The following is a 20,394-nucleotide window of genomic DNA, read 5'->3' as shown; positions in this document are numbered from 1 at the left end:
TCTTCCAGATTTACTGGTTTATGTGCATAGAGTTGTTTGTAGTAATCTCTGGTGGTAGTTTGTATTTCTGTGGAATCTGTGGTGATATCCCCTTTATCATTTTTTATTGCATCTATTTGATTCTTCTTTTTTTTCTTTTTTATTAGTCTGGATAGTGGCCTGTTTATTTTGTTGATCTTTTCAAAAAACCAGCTCCTGGGTTTATTGATTTTTTGAAGGTTTTTTGTGTGTCTCTATCTCCTTTAGTTCTGCTTTGATCTTAGTTATTTCTTGTCTTCTGCTAGCATTTGAATTTTTTTGATCTTGCTCCTCTAGCTCTTTCAATTGTGATGATAGGGTGTTGATTTTAGATCGTTCCTTGCTTCTCATGTGTTTTTTCAAAAGCATTGCAATATAACAAAACATATAAGACACCTAGGAATAAATTGGAAACATATTCAAGTTCTACATGAGTAAATGTATAAGATAGTTTTGAAGCATATAGAAGGAAACTTGATTAAATGGAGATGTGTGCTAGGTCAGAGTTGGGAAGATTCAATATCATGAGGATTTCAACTCACCCAAATGTATCTATAAGTTTAATGTAATTCCAATGAAAATGTCATATTTTTCATAGAATTTGAGAAAATGGCTTAGAAATTAATATAATGGAATTTAAGTCCAAAAAGATATGGGTTAATTTTGAAGAGGACAAAGGAGGAAGAAGGCGCACTTGCCATAGTAATTATGAAGACTTACTAATATACAATGTAAACTACTATGGTATTAGCTAAGGAAAGGGCAAGTATACTAGAAAGACAAATGAGGAAGCAAATACTAACAAACAAGCAAAACCTCAAAATCAAAAACCAGAAAACACACAGACTTTATCTTTATAAGATTTCAGTTTACGAGAAAAGTGTGATTACAATACATTGAAGAATAATAAATGTGTTGAAATAACTGCAGACCTAAATGTGAAAATAATAGAAACACACATCTAGTTCTATTTGATTAAAGACCTTATGACTTTTTGAAGAATATAAATAATGTCCCCATCGCATTGCAGTAGAGAGGATATCTTACACAAGTAACATAAAAACAGAATATAACATAAATTGATACAAAGCTATAAGGAATACTTATCTATACAGAAAATATATAATAAACAAGAATGAGAAAAGATGTTTATGACATAGAGAACAATGGATTAATGTCTAGAATATCCATATAGAAATCCTATCAATCAGTAAAGAAAAGACAATGTAACTGAAAATGGGTATTGTGGATTGGTACTTGCTTATTTTGTTGGATTAATGATAAACGATCAAGCTCACATATTACACTGAACAAATAAGTTGTTTATTTATCTTGCTTTAAGAACGTGTACAGAAACTTTCATTATGAAAAAGACAAGTTGGGAGCAGTGGTTCATGCCTATAATCCCAGCACTTTGGGAGGCCAACGCGGGTGGATCACCTGAAGTCGAGAGTTCAAGACCAGCCTGGCCAACATGATGAAACCCATCACTACTGAAAAAAATACAAAAAATTAGTCAGGCATGGTGGCAGGTGCCTGTAATCCCAGCTACTCAGGAGCCTAAGGCAAGAGACTGACTTGAACCTGAGAGGTGGAGGTTGCAGTGGCTGAGATTGTGCCACTGCTCCAGCCTGGGCAACAAGAGCAAAACTCTGTCAAAAAAAAAAAAAAGGAAAGAAAGAAGAAAGAAAGAAAGAAAAGACAGTCCATGTCTCATGTAGCCTTTTTTCAACCCCATCTCAAGAGCTTACAACTCTATTTTTCTGAAATGGTCCGAAAAGTCAACTGTTGACCTTGAAGGACAAACGAGAATTGGAGTGCCATTTCTGTGGATAGAACAACAATCTTTATATCTCCTCTGGGAGTGTTAAGCATAGGTGATACTAAACAGACTTAAGAGAGTCATTTGCTTACATTCAGCCTAAGAACATGCATATTAAATTTAACAGAAACATCTGAGCATATTAAAATTACAGCAATTTATTGCTGCCATTTTGGTTTATGGTCTCAGTGTGTTTGTCACATAAACTTCTGGCCCCATAATAATTGGCAAAAGATATAAAGATGCAGTTCAGAAAAGAGAGAAATCAAATAGCTAGTCAGTTTTGGAAAGCTGAGTAATGAATAAAATGCATGTAAAAATAATAATGAAATATAATTTTATACCCAATGGATTAGCAACAATTTTAAAATCTGAAAATTTTAAATGTTTAAAATGAAAAATTATAAAGTGAATACTTCAAAACATAGGAACTCTCATCCCGTGCTGAGAGGAGTGTAAATTTTGGAAAGCAATTTGACAACAATATTATTAAAAATGTACTAATCTGATCATTTAGCAATTACTTTTCTTGATATATATTCTAGAGAAACTGTTGGCACATGTACACAGGGAGACATTTTAAGGTATATTGGTTTTAATAGTGCAGGCTGGAAATAATCTAAATACATGTCAATAGAAGAATGGACAAATACATTATGGTATATTTTATACTAAAATTGATTATAATTAAAATAAAGGCACTATTGACATTATATAAAAGATCTAATGATTAAAAAGTAAGAAGCATCTATACGCTGTGATAAAATAGCCTTATACTTTGGACCTGGTTATCTCTCTCTCTATGGAGAAAAGGAATACAAATATGTATAGGAAGGATTTACACCAAAAATAAGACAGAGATTTTTCTATGGATATGAAAATAGTGAAATGTGTCAAAGTAAGGATAGTATCTTATTCATTTCTGCTGCTATAACAGAATACCACAGATGGGGTAATTTATAAAGAAAAGAGATATATTTGGCTCATGGTTCTGGGGGCTGGGAAGTCCAAGAGCATAGTGCCAGCATTTGGTGAGGGTCATCCCATGGCAAAAAGGTGAAAGGACAAAGCCAGCTTTGATAGAGTAAATTGGGCTATACTCTTTTTTTTTCAGTTTCAGGAAAATATAATAAGGATCTATTTATATTTAAGTTCATGAGTCACATCCACATTATATTCCTGGTAAAAATTCAGAAAGGACACAGCGAAGAGCAGAAAGGGCCACCTCCATAGAGTGTCTGTCTATGGACCCATCTTTGCTTTCCAACCCCACTGACCCAGCACCCTCTGGGAAGATCAGCCTTTGATTCCAAGAGATGTTGTTCAGCAATGATTACAGTCACAGCTACATGCCATCAGCTCACCAGGAAATCTGAGGAAGGAGGCAGACAACCAGAAGGAGAGTTGCTTCCTCTCTCACCAGGAAGCAACTCTAGCTCCAAACTAGATGGGTAATTCAGTGCCACATGGAGAAAGATAATTCAGCCATTGTGTTTTCAGGATTAAGAAGTGCTCATTCACTCGCAGAAGACTTTAAGTGTCACTGGTGCCTGGAACCAAATGTAGCCTTCCCAAGCCGTGGTTTGGATGGAAGTTCTGCCACATGACAGGGTCACAGTCAGTTTGTGGCCCCAGCTGGGCACTCGATAGTTGAGCTTGGGTTGAAACCAATCTTATCCGCAGTCACGGTGTCCCTGTGCCATGACGATGGTGCCCATGAATGGAGGACCATGAGGCTCGCTAAAGACATCAGCCATTGATATGGCTCTGAAGAGATGGCGCAAACAAGCTGCTGTGCTCAGGCTCTGGTCCACGCTGTAGGTGGCCAGCCAAGACAAGTCGAGTTTGTAGAATTCTTTGGGGCTTAGGGCATTGCCCCCAAGGAGAATCAGCACCCGTGGTACTAGTGTCCATGCAAAGAAGTCCTCTAGATGGCTGAGGACACTCTTCAGTTCTGCCAGGGCTTGTTGACATTTCCTGCTGCTCACTTCAGTGGTGGCCCGAGGTTTCTTCTTCAGGATCTCCTCTGCCTGGGGAGAAGGTTTTCGGTAAAAGTGCTTAAGCTGTTCATAGGGTAGAGGTAGTTGCTGGCGTTGGTACATGATATGCTTTAGAAGTTCACAAGTAAACTGAGAGCAGCCTTCCTGGCTAACAGGCCCAGGAAACACCACTGATATCATGCAGTCTCTTGGGCAAAAGGGCTCCAAAGGGTTGGGGGGTTCCTGGGTAGAGGTTGTCTCAAGCAGTTCTATCTGAGAGGCGTGAGTTTCTCTGGACTTCTCATACCACTCCAAATTGGGGACTAAGGCTGGGGACAGAACCTCTGCCTCCGGCGCTGCCATCAAGGCCTCCTCCCTCTACTCCCTGCAGTTACAATCTATACTCTTAAACTTTATCACTAATGTGCTATTTTCCAATAAGAAACAAACAATAAACCAAAAGATGTGCATCCAAAGAGCTGAAGTAAACATTTTCCACTGTTAACATTTATTAAGTGTATATGTGGGACATATGGCTATTTATTATGTTATTCTCTGTAATTTTCCATATTAAAAACCAACAATGAAGAAATACATATGTAGAATAAGCGATCAGCTTATATCTGGAGTGCTCTACTAGATAGGCCTAATAACTATAAGAACAATCTTATACACATGCCTTCCTCCTATGATACATTTTTCAGGAAGAAAATTACTTAAATTGGCCAATCTATGACAAAGAATAAGAAGTGCTGGTCCCAGGGTAGTTCTTTACATATAAATTTTCACATTTAAGTGTTAAACAGAAAGAGCATTTTTAGGTCAGGGCTAAACTGTGATGATAATTATATGACCTCATTATAATAAGTAAAACTGTTTTTTAATAAAGTTATAAAGAATGAAAATGTGGACCAAATTTTTTTAATATTCATAGGTATCAAACTTTTGTAGATTGTGAATAAATTTTGGAGTCAAGTTTTATTCCTGAGCACTTATAGTATACTGTTTGATTTTTTTATACTTTGATATTCTCTCAATATTGTACATAGATTTCTATACTTGATAGGCTGATATCAATAGGCATTAAATGAAATGTGCAAATCTAATAAGTTACTACAAAATTTTCCCATCTTTCATGCTTTATTTAGTTTTTCAGGTCAAAGTAAAATCCGGAATAAAATATTCAAACCACATGGTGTCTTGCAGTGAGTCGTGACAGTGGGACAATAGTTTAGAAATCAAAAGGAACTGAAACAAAATCAATTTGCAATGCATTAATGGTCTTATGATTAAATTGTTCCATGTTTCACAAAAAACAGTTGATGTACTGAGCAATCTATTGTGTAATAGAAAGTGTTTTCCAAATATCACAGTGTTTTAATTAAGACTTTTTGTGTTTTTCCCTTTATGCACATTAAAAGGAACCTTACGTCTCCTCATTCTCTTTTGGATAGGACATTGTTATGTCGTGAATCTGGTTATTTTCAGCAGAACTAAGAGTAACATGCTTTGATGAGCATAAATCTCAAAAACTGAGTCCTTGAGAGTTGTCTTCAGAATGAAGATTTTGTCTACTTGAATGATGGCCAATAATCTCAACTTTGGAGAGCTACTTATGGGATTCACCTAACACTTGTTGCTGTGTCATTAACAAGGCATCAACCCCTCTTAGGACCGCCCAGGGGTGTCTTCTGTGCTGATGTGTCATTTTATATGAGCAGATTTAGGGGAGGATAGAAGGGCTCTTGCAACTTTAATTTTCCAATCTTACAGGGTGACCTCATGATATCAGAGACTAACTTATATCCCATAAGGCGATGACCTTCCTCTGTTAAAAGTTTAATGTGTCTCCTGCTACTTCCTAATTGTTCAGCTTTTATCTTATTTCAGTGATCATTCTTGGGGCTTGGATTTTCATGGAATTAGTGATTTACTAGTCTCTGATGTACTCACTCCAAACTCCATGCCAAAATCACTCAGAGGTGAAGAGAGGTGAAGGATAAGGATGGCTGCCAGGAGAATAACATTGGGTTGTAAATAAACAGGGCAACGTCCAGGTTGTTATTCTAAAGATTTAGCTGGTGTTAAGGGCCACATGGAGGCCTTCCCTGTGTTAGTAATATAATGGGACCTGCTGTATTCTCTGTGAAGCTTCTTTCATCTCAACTCCTTCAGCCAAGATCAAATTCTTTCTTCTTATTCAATAGGAACTCATTCACTGACTCATCTAAACCCTCAAGGAAACAAGGGTAACCATTTCATTTTAGTCTTTCTTAGATTATGATGTTGGGTGAAATGAGAAAGAAGCACTGCTAGTAAAAATTTATATCTCATTGTTATGAATATTTGCTAACTCTAAGAGGGAGGCAGAAACAAGAAGGGAGGTAAATACACAAAGGAAAAACAAAGAGTGAGGTAGAGAAAGACAGAAGAGAGAGGGAATGAGAGAGAGAGAGAAGGAGTGGGGGGGAGAGAATGAGAGAGAGATTAGAAACAGACAAGGAAAGACAGAAAGAAAGAAAGAGATGAGAGAGAGAGGAGAAAATGAGAACCTGAAAGATAGTTTGTGTTTGATCACACATGTGGGCACATCTAAAAGATTCCAAAACTTTGTTTGTTTTTCAGTTAAATTGAATGTTTTCATCCTCATCATGGTTTAAGTCAGGCATTTTAAGGCTAAGTAGTCAGACCACTTCAGTTATTTTAACACCCCACACTAAATGACTGAACAGCTAAAACTGCCCAATTGGGTCAACCATTTAGCAATCCCATGGACTGAACAAACGATTGATGTGGTATATGAGGCAGGCTGAAACTGTAATTTGTTACTTCAGAGAAAGAAAGCTAACAAATTCTTTTGGGAAATCCAAGAGGGATTGAATAAACTTGTATTAAATGATAGGACAATAATATTACATCACTGGGTGGTTAGTCCTAACGACAGTCTTCCACACGTGGAAGGAAAAATAGACTCCAACAGTTGGTCTGCCTAGATGTATTCCCAATTCTTTCTAAAAGAGACAAGCAGCCTCCAGGTCTTGGGCTTGAGGAAATTAATCCCATCTTTTGCTCCTCAGAATGGAAGCTGATTGAGAACTAGGCACAGGAGTCAGAAGATTGTAATGTCAACATTATTGAAAGGAAACCTAGCTTGATAAGTGTAGCTTAAATGTGGTCTCTTTGGACTTCCTAACTTTTTTTCTACAGTTATATCTGGATACACTTGAGCAACAAGGCCTCCAAAGCAATCCCTTACCAACCAGCAATGGCTCACCATGTGAGACAGAAACCCAAGATTAAAGGTACATAAGGGAGGAGGCCACCTGTGTGCAGTGCCTTATTGTGCTAACCCTGACCACTGGAAAAATATGGATCAATGAATATCAGACTCTTTGACATGTCAAACAGGTAAATCACTGCTCTTCCTGTGGAGAGGAACAAATGAGATCTTAAAGAAAAGATAAATGCTTTGAACCAACACTTCTGAGAAGGTGGAAGCTCTATTTTATAGACCAGTAGGAAAAGATACAGAGAGGAAATGGCTTCTTCCAAACTACATTTTGAAAGCACCCTTATTGTACTTACAACGTTGGTAAAAGAATCCATGTGAATATGGGAAATTTTAGCTAAGTTTGTGGGGTGCTGATTAGAGGTTCCAAGTTTATTACAGGGAAGGATGTGAGGCAATGGAGCGAGGGAAATGTAGTGGGAATTCACATTTGTGGAGCACCAGCTGTGTCAAATACCATGTTAGGCTCTTACTACCTGCAATTGTGAGGTTGTTCTCTAAAGGCAGGAAGTTCAGAAAAGAGCAGTAAGGCACAAGTCTAAGTGACTTGAGAGTCAAACCTGAATACCCTTCCATTATACTACTCTGTTGCTCTAAATGCAACTGCTACCAATGGACCTTTGGGCAAAGCCTTCTAGAGAATAGCATCTTACTGTGGTAGCCCTGTGAAAAATGACTCATAATTGCAAAGTACTGGAAACAGTCCAAATGCTCATCAATGGACACATGAATAAAAAAGTGTGGCAGTTTCATATAATAGAATATTATTCAACAATCAGAAGGAAGGAACTACTGATAAATACCACAACATGGGTAAAGCTCTAAAAAACTGTGCTCAGTGAAAGAAGACAGTCATAAAATCTCACATTTTCTCTTAAGATTATATTAACATAAGAAGTTCAAAAAGACAAATTTATGGAGGCAAAAAGTTGGCCTAGGGCTGATTGTAGGGAGATAGAAATTGACTGCAATTGAGCATGAGGAAACTTTTTGATGGAAAAGCTTCTAACATTGGATATGGTGGTGGTTTTAAAATTCTATAAATTTAAAAATAATTGTACACTTAAAATAGGTAAATTTTATGGTGTATGAGATTAACTTCCTTCCAACAAAAAAGGCAGAAGTCACTCTGAATTGGACAGTAGATAAAGGAATTGTGGGTGTGGGTTTCCCTTCCCTCGTGCATTCCTAAATTAGTAGCAACCCCTTGGCTTCAGCAGGACTTGCAGTAAAATGCTTCACAAATGTTATCTTGGCTAATACATCCAATAGTCCTCTGATGAAGACTGATAGTGGTAAATACTGATCAGCTGCTTTCCAAACCCATTTCCTCTTTTTTACCAGGCACAGAGAGAGACGTAGTGTCCCAATCTCTCTTGTAGTTGGGGTGACTGTGAGACAGAGGACTGAGTTCACTGGTCAGGGAAATGGAATCAGAATGATTGTGCTGCTTCCACACACAATCCATTGAAAGCTTTTCACTTGTGATCCTCCTGTTTATTGTTCCAGTCTGCAAGTTGGAAATGCACGCCCAGGGAGACCTCAGAACTAAGTGTTGAAAAATGGCAGAGCTGTAAGTTGGAGCAGCTTAGGCTTCTGAGCCACTTCTAATGGGAGAGGCCTCCGTTATCAGAAATACCCTCATCAGACTTCACATGAGTTAGAAATGAATTTCTCTAGGCTGGAGTCATTTTGAAGCATGACATATTCTTTTATCTCCTTTAAAACAGAAGCATATGTTGAGATATAGGGAGGACCAATAACATATAACTTCAAGCATCAAGGAGGTTTCAAAGTCAAGATTTGTATCCCAAACAACCTGGTGGTAGAGGTTGTACTGTTATGCAGTATACTATATTGTTTCTCCCTTTAATTGGAATTAAGTGGTGTGTGAACAAATGTCAATTATCCTGAATCCCAACATTTCCTGCCACCATATGTTACCATTCTTGTCCAAGGCCCATCAACTGTTTTCTGCATTACTGCAGCAACCTCTGGGCTTGTATGCCTCCTGCTGTTGCTCTCCTGTAATCTATTATTAATCAGTAGCCAGCATGATCCTATTAAAATGCAAGGTTGATCCAGTCCTTCTTTTGCTTAAAACCTTCTGAAGGGTTCTAGAGTCTCTCAGAGAAAGAACTATGGTCCTTACACTGATGGTCCGTACAGTCCTGTGATCTAGTCTCCTCTCACCTCTCCGACAACCTCTCCTGTCTTCACCTCCCTGCCCTCTGTACTGTTGCTCATTTTACAGCAGCCATGTTGGTCTTTTAGCTATTTCTTTGCATTCATCTTTGTTTCTGTCTAGAAATTTTCCTCCAGATAGTCATAGGACTTGCTCCCTCATCTCTTTTAAAAATTTACTTTAATTTCTCCTTCTCAGTAGGACTCCTGTAATCATCCAGTTAAAGTTGTAGCTCCTTTCCCTGATGCATTTCCAATTCCTATATCCTACTATATTTTTCTCATTATCACTTATATTGAGCATATTATCTAATTCACTCCAAATTATGTTGCTTATTTTTCTATTACTTCTACTAGAATGTGAGTTACATGAGAGAAGACTTTTTTTTTTTAACTCTTTAGACATTTTTGGACTTTTACCCAAGTATCTAGAAAGGCATTTAAAGCATAGTATCTTCTGCTCCATAAGTACAAATAGAATGGATGAATGAATGAATGAATGAGCATCCTCCAAACTATAAGTAAAGGATTGAGTTACTAAGTCATTATGTACTATATTAAAAGTCTTCTATACCAGGGGAAATTCAGTTATTAGGACAGTCTCTATGAAATGCTAAAACATAAATGGAAGTACATTAGTACAGAGAATGTTGCATATCAGTTCTTTTAGGGATAGTAACATAGATGATTAGAAATAAAAAAATTAAGAAGCCATTTAGGTAGTGAAGGGAGGTGAAACCCTTCCATGGCTCACTTAGCACCAAACCATCTTGCAAAGTGTAGGGGCTTGGGGGAGGGCAGGTTAACCAAAGAGCTGAGGTTTGCTGAGTAGGGTGTTACTTACTCAGGACAGCAGGGTGGAGGCTGCATCTACCATCAATTGCCTTATTTCTTTTATCTTACCACAGGCAGTGCTCAGCCTCTCTTGAAAATAAATATGTATTTATTGACTCATCACGTATATTTCTTTAGTACCTATCTTTGGCAGACACTGCTCTGAGTGCTGGGAATACAGCTGCAGATAAAAAAGGCCCTTTAAAAATATATCTATATATACATACTTTCTGGAGCCTACATTCTGGTGGAGGGAGGGAGATGACAAATAAAACAAAAGAAATAAATAATAAATAACATTTCAGATATTGATATGTGCTATAAAATAGAGGTGATTGGGTGAATGACTGGGAGAGGCTTGTGTGGGGGGGGGAGCAGTAACAGGAAGCCTTTAACAACAGAATGCTAGAAAGGGCTTCTCAAGAACATCACTTTGGAACCAGGAATGAAGAGAAAAGAAAAGGGCAGCCACATGAAGATCTAGAGGAAGAACATTCCAGGACAAAGGAATACAAATTCAGTTACCCTGATATAGGAGTAAGCTTGGCAGAAGCAAGAAACAAACAAACAAAAAACAAAACAAGCAAACGAAAAAACCACATTTCTGGGGCTAAGTGGGAAGAGGGAAGGTGGGTTTGGAGACACTGAGGAACCAGAAGGCATAGAGTCTTCAGGCATTGCAGGGAGGTTATACCTCATTCTAATGGTAATAAGGATCCTTTGGAGTGTTCGAATGTAGGATAATTGAAGAATGTCATTTTTAAGGTGTTGCAAAGCAGGGTATTGAAAGCTTTCTCTCATCTCAGCCTAATACTGTGTCCAGATTCCTGCAGCGAGACTCAGAGGGGATAGGTTTCAGGAACCTATCCCAGGCCCTAAGTTTATTCGCTGTTGGAGAGAAACTCTTATCACAACATTGAATTATGGCAAGGTGACCGTAAAACCCTGGGTCCTACTTTTAAAGGAAAGTTCCAGCTAGTTATTTGGAGAGTATTATAAATAAATGACTACATTTTTGGTTGTTGCTTGTTTCTTTTTTTTTTTTTTTTTTTGAGTCAGAGTCTCCCTCTGTCGCCCAGGCTGTAGTTCAGTGGTGTGATCTTAGCTCACTGCAACTTCCGCCTACCTGGTTCAAACAATTCTCCTGCCTCAGCCTCCTGAGTAGCTGGGATTACAGGTGCCTGCCACCACACCAGGCTATTTTTTTAAATTTTTAGTAGAGATGAGGTTTCACCATGTTGGCTAGGCTGTTCTTGAACTCCTGATCTCAGGTGATCCGCTTGCCTCAGCCTCCCAAAGTGCTCGGCCCCCATAAATGCCTAGTTTTTAGTAAATCTGCTTAAAGAGCTCACAAAATAAAGCCAAATGGCTCAATTGACATTCAAAACTATATTAAACGGGCAACTTATTTCCTTTTAAAATGAAGCACTTTACTGATTTATAGAAAACAAGAAAATACACTTCATTTTGCAAAGTAAATAGTCTGTGGTGAGTGAGGCAAGTCTAATTGGCGCAGCGTCATAGAGAAAAGACCATGAGTTATCTGACTCAAAAAAGGCTTGGTCTTGTGCTAAATCACAAGGTAATGAAAAACTAGGAAGGAGCATTAATAAAATAGCAAAGTAAGCTACCAGTGAATTAAATGACACTTGACTTAGGTGAAGTGGGAGGATGATCAGTGCTAGGAGAGTGGAATGGCAGAAGGAGTTGACCATTCAATCTCATGGTCTCAAGGAAGAAATACTACTTGAGATACTCTGAAGGCACATTTGATAGGTCTTCTATGAGAAGCTTTTTATCAAACGTAGAAAAATTACTTTGCCAAGCTCCAAGATTGAGATATCTTTGCACTTTTGCTAAAGAAAAAGCACTATAGGAGAGGAGTGTGGAAGGATAATTAAAAATAAATCTCAAGTATTATACACAAAAGTTGAATCAGAAAATATAAAGGGATACTGCTGCCCCAAATTAGAACAGGTAAGGGGGCCTGGGGGTTGTGTTGGAAATATTATTGAATTATCAGTGGAGCTTCTGTAGTGTAAATCTAGGTAGGCTTGCTCTCTGCATTTTTAGGGCTGCAGCTTGCTCTTCTGTAATACTGTATGTGTAGGACAGTTAGTCATCTAAGATCTATTAAGTCCTTGCCAGCATATGTCTCTTTTCTTTACCCTGTACATGTTATATCATGCCATATATCCCTTGTCTGGTACATGGTAAGGATTCAGTAAATATTTGTTGAAATAAATATTAAAATAAGTTTACAAAGAGTTTGTGCTTTGTCCTTAGAAGTGCAAAAATGAAAGTTAATCATACAGAAAAAAAAATCAAGCAGTGATAATCTTAGTCAACACATTTGCCCTGTGCTGGTGCTGGGGGGAACTGCAGGGAGTTGAAAAATTTATTGGTTTGAGAGATTCTGAAATAGGCAATTGATTTTGCTGATTTTCTACCTTCAGACAATAGAAATAAAGGCAGGGACATTATAGGAGAAGTCAAAAACACGAATAAAGGTAAAATGTTTGAAAAGCTTATGATATAAACTGGACGTAAAGCATCTAGTTTAGCTGAAGAGTAGAGGGCCATAGCAGAGACGTTGATATTGTAGGAAGAACAAGGACTGTGTATCGCCTAAGTCCTAACACTGCTGTCACTTTGGGAAAAAAACTTACTATTTATGATAATCAGTTTCCTCATCCTAAAAGAGAAATATTGGTTTTCTCTTTTCCTATGTTCTCCTACATCAGTAATAGTAATTGCTTACATTTATTAAGGACTTATATGTGCTAGGCACAGTTCTAAGCATGTTAATTCTATAACTTTAAGTACCTGGACAAAGCGCTCAACATTTACTACCTTATTCAACCCTCACAATAATTCTACGATGTAAGGATTGTAAGAATAAAACGTAATAACATAATATAGTGCTTGGCTTGTAGTATGGCTGCAGATAAATGTACTTCTTTACCCTTCCCATCACGTTTTTTTAAGTAAACAGTGGGAGCTATGCCTGGACAGGAAACTCAAGCCAAACTGTACAGGATCCTTGTTATTAATACTTTATTCAGCCAACAACTTTTGGACTTTGAACGTTTTGGAGCTGGGATGTGACATGTTTATAGCTGTGATTTTCCTTTACAAACAACTGGGCCCTGTGGGTTGGATTTTGTTCTCATTGCTTCATCAAGTTTTCTAGAAAAGATTTCAATTCAAGTAGCAAATTTATCAGATATTCTTCCTTTAAAGGGATAAAACATTCCTCAGATGACTAGAGGTTTTCAGTAGCATCTTTGAGATCTGCTTAGTAACATGTCAGCTCCATTTGCTTTATCCTTTGCTCATGGTGATATAAACAGCTGAGTTTATTCCAAAAGCATTATTCTTGACTGTCTTTCTTACTACTTTGCCCAGAGGAATATTGGGTCATTCTTCTTTATCTGCTGCACAACACATTCAGTTTAATAGTTGTATTTCTTTTTCTACTACCTATCAAATGTCATCTTAAATACCTCTTTAAACAGGTCTTCTGTTTTTCTAGATGGTACCAATTAGCACTGATTTTTGCTGCTAGGTGGCTTTAGTCTCATTTACAAAACAGAGACCACTGGATGGATATTTCCAAATCTCTCAAAATGTCTCATGTGTCTCTTCCCAATCTCTTTTATTTCAACCTTTTATTATTTCCATGTGTACAGACCACCAATTAAAATAATAATAATAATACAAAAATAGAAAAAAAATACCATCATCCCAGGTTAAACCTCTTCATAAACCTAAGGTAGATTTAAGGCTAAAATACTTATAGACCTCCAAACTGTTTTTTTTTAAGTATACTTCTTGAAAAAAATTGTGGCTGGGTGTGGTGCCTCACACCTATAATCCCAGCATGTTGGGAGGCCAAGGCACGCAGATCACAAAGTCAAGAGATTGAGACCATCCTGGCCAACACAGTGAAACCCCGTCTCTCCTAAAATACAAAAAATTAGCCAGGCATGGTGATGAGTGCCTGTAGTCCCAGATATTCAGGAGGCTGAGGCAGGAGAATCGCTTGAATCCAGGAGGCGGAGTTTACAGTGAGCCGAGATCCTGCCGCCTCACTTTAGTCTGTTACAGAGCAAGACTCTGTCTTAAAAACAAACAAACAAATAAATAAACTATAGTAAGTTATAAGGCTGACGAAAGTTGACAAATAATTTTTTTTTGTCAGTCTCAAGAATCACAATTCCTCAGATGACTAGAGGTCAGAGTCTGCAGATTAAATGTCTCTCAGTGTAACGATATGGAGAGACTACCAATGTAGCAAGATTGTTTTGAGGTCCCCTTGTAAGAATAAAATGCCCTAATCTTGTTCTTCAAGAATTTTGCTGCTACAGATAGGTAGACTCAGATCCCTATTCAAAGGAAATATAGTCACCGTGGGGAACATGTCCCCAGCTGCTGTTTCCACAAGTGAGTCTCTGCTGGTAGTAGTGCATGTCCACATGATCTCAGGTTTTGTTTCAGTACTCACACCTGGGAGGTGGTGAGTTTTAATGGAAAACCTTGAACTCTTTCATGACCAGAGTTTTTGCTCAATTACTGTCTCATTCTGTAGTAAGCCTGATGAAAGCATAGCCTATTTTGTAACCCACAGCACATAACACTGCACCTGCCACATAATAGGTACTGAAGATGATAAGTGATTGTGTTAAGTGATCCTTATTTTAATACAATACTTCTCAAAATAACTGTGGAAAAGGATCCTTTTTTTTTTCTGACTTTCTAATCTTTCTCAGTCTTGTTCTTTTATGAAATACAACAAAAAAAATTAGTAAAAATTAAATGTAAAGACAAAACAAAAATACAAGCTCCAATTTTTAAAGAATTGAATGAAACAAATAAAATATCTCTGTCAAATTACTGTAAAAGTTTCTAAATGCTGTTTCTTAAGTTCTGTACTTCTCTTGTTGAGAATGGGTAAAAAAAAAAAGTTTATAAACCAGGGGCTGTCAGAAAACCACAATTTGAATAACATTTAGTCCACCACTAACTCAACTTGGTACATCTGTTTTAGACCCTTTGAGGCATGTTTGATACTTGTAAAATTGAGAGCTAGTCTGATTCCCCAGAGGCTGCTATCTAGAGGTGCCCTACTTCTTTCGTGGAAGTCCAATGAGTACGCCTTCTAGAGGAGGAGTATTGACAGAGATGAACTAAGGTCAGTTTCAAGAGCTCCCTTTAACCATCTCTGCTTCGGTATGAATATATCCTCCAATTTCCATGTGTTGAAAATCTAATCTTCAAATTCATATGCTGATGGTAGTTGGAGGTGGGGCTCATGGGAGATAATTAGGATTAGATGAAGGGATCAGAGGGGTAGTCTCCAGGATGGGTCTGATGGCTTTATGAGAAAAGGAAGAGAGACCTGAGCTGGTGTGCTCTTGCCCTTGGCCATGTGATGATGACAGAGCAAGAATCCCCTCACCAGTTGTGGATCTTGACCTATAACTTCTAAGCCTTCAGAATTGAGAACTGTAAGAAATACATATATGTTATTTCTAAATCACCTAGTCGGTGGTATCCCATCACAACAAAAGAAAATATACCAAGACAATCTTGTAACCTGGGATAGACCTAAAAAAGTCTGGGACCAAGGCTTTGTTACTCTGGGACCAAGGCTACTGTAACCAGGAAACTGCTGGAGTGAGCTTTGAAGCTGATAAACAATTTTATTATAATGGTTCTCTCCCCTTACCTTGAAACATTTCATATTCCCTCTTCTACTTGTAATTTTATTCTTCTTAGAACATCTGTAACATAGCATGTTTCAGTCTCCCCCCTACCAAATGTTAGCTCCATTAAAATTAGAATTTTAATATTTTTTGCTCATTACTATGAAAAACATTCAAAACTGTGCTTGATGAGTGATCGGCAGCAAATAAATATTTTTCGAGTAACAAATAAATGAATCTCAATGCATTGATATTTTCTCTTGGTAACTTAAGGTGAGGTTTCTTTCATGTTCACAACTTTCAGAATTTGGACTACTCCATTTCCCTTGAGTCTTACTATAGCTTTAGAGAAAAATTCAGTGTTTAATTTAATCCAAAAATAGATTTTAAGCTTTTTAAGCTTAACGATCCATTAATTCTAGGTGTATTTTTCCCTAATTCGTCAAGGGAGGTTTCAATGCATATCAAATTCAAAGTTCTCTTTCCAAAGCATAGTTTGTTCATTCACAAACAAAAAATAATTACACCAAATATATTTTTAATGTAAAAGGCATGGCTTAAAAAATATCTAGATAAATCACAAATAATTGAGTGCAATCTTTTCATACTTTCTAAGAAAAAAATTTACCTTTAGACTGAAAAATGAGCATGAGCAATTTCAGCCCTAAAGATACACAGCAGTTCCCTGAATCCATGGATTCTGAATCTGTAGCTTCAACTAACTGTGCATTGAAAAGATTTTGAAAAAACAAAACCAACAAGAAACAACAACGCAAGAATAAAAATACTATAAATAAAAACAAATATAGTATAACAAGAATTTACATAGCATTTACATTGTATTGGGTATTATAAATAATCCAGAGATGATTTAAAGTGTAGGGAAAGATGTGCATGGGTTATATGTAAATACTATGACATTTTATTTTACTTATTTATTTATTTTCAAGATAAGGTTTCATTATGTTGCCCAGGCTGGTTTCAAACTACTAGGCTGAAGCTATCCTCGTGCCTCAGCCTCCCAAGTAGCTGGGACTATGGTTCATGCCACTCTCCAGGCTCTATGCAACTTTATATAAGTGACTTGAGAGTCCCTGAATTTTAATACGTACGGGAGTCCTGGAACCAATCCCCTGTGGTTTCTGAAGGACAACTGTGTATATGTGTACATGTATATATAGATCTAATATATATTTTATACACATATATTATATGCATATGTTATATATGTTATATATATTTCTCTTATGAGAAGAACTTGTGTTGTACTTAAGTATTGTACAAGTGTTTTCAGATACTTGTTCGCTTGTTTAAGTTCTTTCTCAACCACAATTATAGCATGACACTGCAGTCCTGTCACTAATAAAACCAAACCAATTATTACAGCCCACATTTATAGTATGTTGGGAAAAGATCAAAATCTGTTTTTGTCAAGCTGTCTTTTCTTTTTAGGAAACTCAAACAATGCAACTAAATAACACACAAATTTGCCTTATCATGCTACCTACCACAGAGAAAAAGGAATGCTCATGTATTTAAACATGTGAGGTGCTTGCAGAACTCCAGAGAAAGCCAGCAGGCAGCTGGAAATGTAGGTTTGGGTACTGAAGAAGAGATACAGATTTGGAAGTCATCTGTGGCAAGGTGAAAGTAAAACTATGGGAATGGGTGAGGTCATCAACAGAATGCCTGCAAAAGTGACTGAGAGGAAAGCTGACAACAGGACTTTGGGGAATGCTTCCAAGTAAAGGCCAGCTGGAACACTCAGGATCCCTTGGAGAACTGCTAGTGATTTAATCCTGCTAGTGAATTATTGAATCACTGAATCCATCATATCCAATATTGTAAGGGATTAAATTTTTTATCCTAATCAAAACTTACTGGGGATTAAAAAATTATTTGAGATGTACTTAGAGTAAATAAACCTTTGCAATTATAGAGTCACACAAAGCACACTTAGTTATAGATCACATTACAATCACTGCATGACAGGATGTTGCAACTGAAAATTGCCATACTAGTGGCAACTTTACTCAATTTATTATTTCACTAATTAGCTCATAATTCTTTAATTTATAAAGCATTTATTGATTTCATACTCTTTAAGATAAGAAATCTATATATTGATGAAAAGTAATATTTCAAAAGCACTATTAATTAACAAAATACAAACTCTTCCATACTTTGAAAATGTTAGTTCCCCAAGACACACCTAACCAGATGTTTGCCTGGCTACAACTCCTGGGAAGGAGAATGTGTGATAAAAATGTAAGGAAGTTAAACTACATGTTATGAACTGAAGTGTGTCCCACCCAGATTCATATACTGAAGTCTCAACCCTCAGTAAATTGGAATGTAGTTAACTTTGGAGATAAGGTCTTTAAGAAACTGATAAAATTAAAATGAGGTCATTAGGATGGGGACTTAATCAAATAAAACTGGTGTCTTTATAAGGGAAATATTGTAGTTCCACCTTATCTGATGCTTCACTTTTTGAGGTTTCAGTTACCCATGATCAACTGCAATTTGAAAATACTAAATGGAAACTTCCAGAAATAAGCATTTCATAACTTTTAAATTGCTAGCTGTTTTGGATAGCATGATGAAATCTTCTGCTATCTTGCCCTATCTTGCTGGGGATGTAAATCATCCCTCTGTTCAGTGTGTCTGTGCTATAGACACTACTCACCCATTAGTCACCTAGTGACTGTTGTGGTTACCAGATTACCTGTGATATGGTTTGGTTGTGTCCCCACCCAAATCTCATCTTGAATTCCCACATGTTGTGAGAGGGACCCAGTGGGAGATAATTGAGTCATGAAGGCAGGTCTTTTCCATGCTGTTCTAGTGATAGTGAATAAGTCTCATGAGATCTAATGGTTTTATAAGGTGGTGGTGGTGGGGGGGGGGTTCCCTGCACAAGCTCTCTCTTTTCCTGCTGCCATCCATGTAGGACATGACTTGCTCCTCCTTGCCTTCCACCATGATTGTGAGGCTTCCCCAGTCATGTAGAACTGTAAGTCCATTAAACCTCTTTCTTTTGTAAATTGCCCAGTCTTGGGTATGTCTTTATCAGCAGTGTGAAAATAGACTAATACAACCTGTCTCAATGTGGCAGTGCTTGTGTTCAAATAACACTTTTTTTAACAATGTCCCCAAAGCCCAAGAGTTCTGTATCTAATTTATAAATTTTTATCATAGGTATATAGGCATAGAAAAAAACAGTATGTAAAGGTTTGCTACCATTCATGGCTTCAGGCATCCACTGGGGCTTAGGCCATATCTGCTGTAGATAAGGATAAGGAGGGACTATCATACCAGGGATCTGTGCAGAGAGGGCATCCATGTGAAGAGGGAGCAGAAGAGCAGCTATTTACAAGTCAAGGAGAGAGGCCTCAATGAAATCAAACTTGTCGGCACCTTAATCTTGGACTTCCTGCCTCTAGGACTGTGAGAAAATAAATTTCTGTTGTTTGAGCCATCCAGTGTGTGATGTTTTATTAGGAAAATCCTAGCAAATGATTATACTGTGAAACCAGAAATTTACCTTTGAAGGGGGTAGAGAGGGATTAAGGGATGTTACTAGGTTGAGAAGTGTGTCTCTTATCAATTTCTTTATCTTTGATTATTTAAACAGAGGAAAGAGACCTTATTCATATTTAATTGTGAAATACCTTACCTTTGTACAGAAACACACAAAATAAAGGACATTTAGAAAGACCTTGACTATTCTCTTCTGATTTTATGATCACATCTATGGTGATAGGCAAGACTACACAGAAATAATGAACACATGAAATGCAAACTGGCTACTTTTAACATTTCACAAGAACTTGTAAAGATGCCTGAAAAGCACACAAAAATGCTCCTTTTAGTGTTTTTACGGGGATAGGTTAAGGTTGTTTTCAATATTTTGAGATCCAAATGCAAAGGACTTTACTGCTTTACAAGTGGTTTAATCCCATGGGTAGTGTGGTTATAATCCAGATGAGCCTCTTGAGGGGCAGAACGAAGCTATGCCAATTTTTTGGTGTGTGTCGAAAGGACCATAAAGAAGAAACAAATCATAGTTTGTGGGTTGATAAATAGCTCAGCACACACAGCCAGAAGAATGAACCTTACGCACATTGCACAGCTAACCATTTTTTTTTTTTTTGAAGGCAGGAATGAGGGAAAAGAGTTGTGGTTTTTGTTGTTTCTCTGTTGTGACCTCTTGCTCAGTGACATGGCAAGGATAAAAAGGATATGTTGGAATTTAAAATGTGGCATTGAAAGAAAAAATTTATAATATGATAAAGATCTAGGTACATGGAACTTAATTTGCTTTTTAAAATTTTCTTCTTAAAATGAAAAATTAAAAGTGGGTTTGGAAATTATTGGAAGCAAAACTATGGTGGTCCTGTTTAGATGACATGTGAAAAGAAAACTGAAGTAGAAACAAAAGCTGAAAAGAAAGTTTACTTTGTTTGGGCTGAGTTTTCACTTGACAGATAACTTTGGGATGAATCTATTTGCAGAAGTCATTCCAAGAGTGACTGCAGGACAGAAGGATTTTTAGAT

At 37.2% G+C, this 20,394-nt stretch overlaps 1 pseudogene across 1 annotated transcript; it reads right to left on the bottom strand.

Annotated features, from left to right (window-relative positions):
* Positions 1-2,954: 2,954 nt before the first annotated feature.
* Positions 2,955-4,199, bottom strand: LOC116534369 (annotated as a pseudogene). The gene has a single exon (XR_004261687.1). The product of XR_004261687.1 is annotated as an MAD2L1-binding protein pseudogene (transcript).
* Between the last annotated feature and the right edge of the window lie 16,195 nt (positions 4,200-20,394).

Source organism: Sapajus apella, unplaced genomic scaffold (genome assembly GCF_009761245.1).
Source record: "Sapajus apella isolate SASKATOON/1434 unplaced genomic scaffold, GSC_monkey_1.0 scaffold87, whole genome shotgun sequence".
Classification (NCBI taxonomy): Eukaryota; Metazoa; Chordata; class Mammalia; order Primates; family Cebidae; genus Sapajus; species Sapajus apella.
This window is presented reverse-complemented; position numbering and strand designations above follow the sequence as displayed.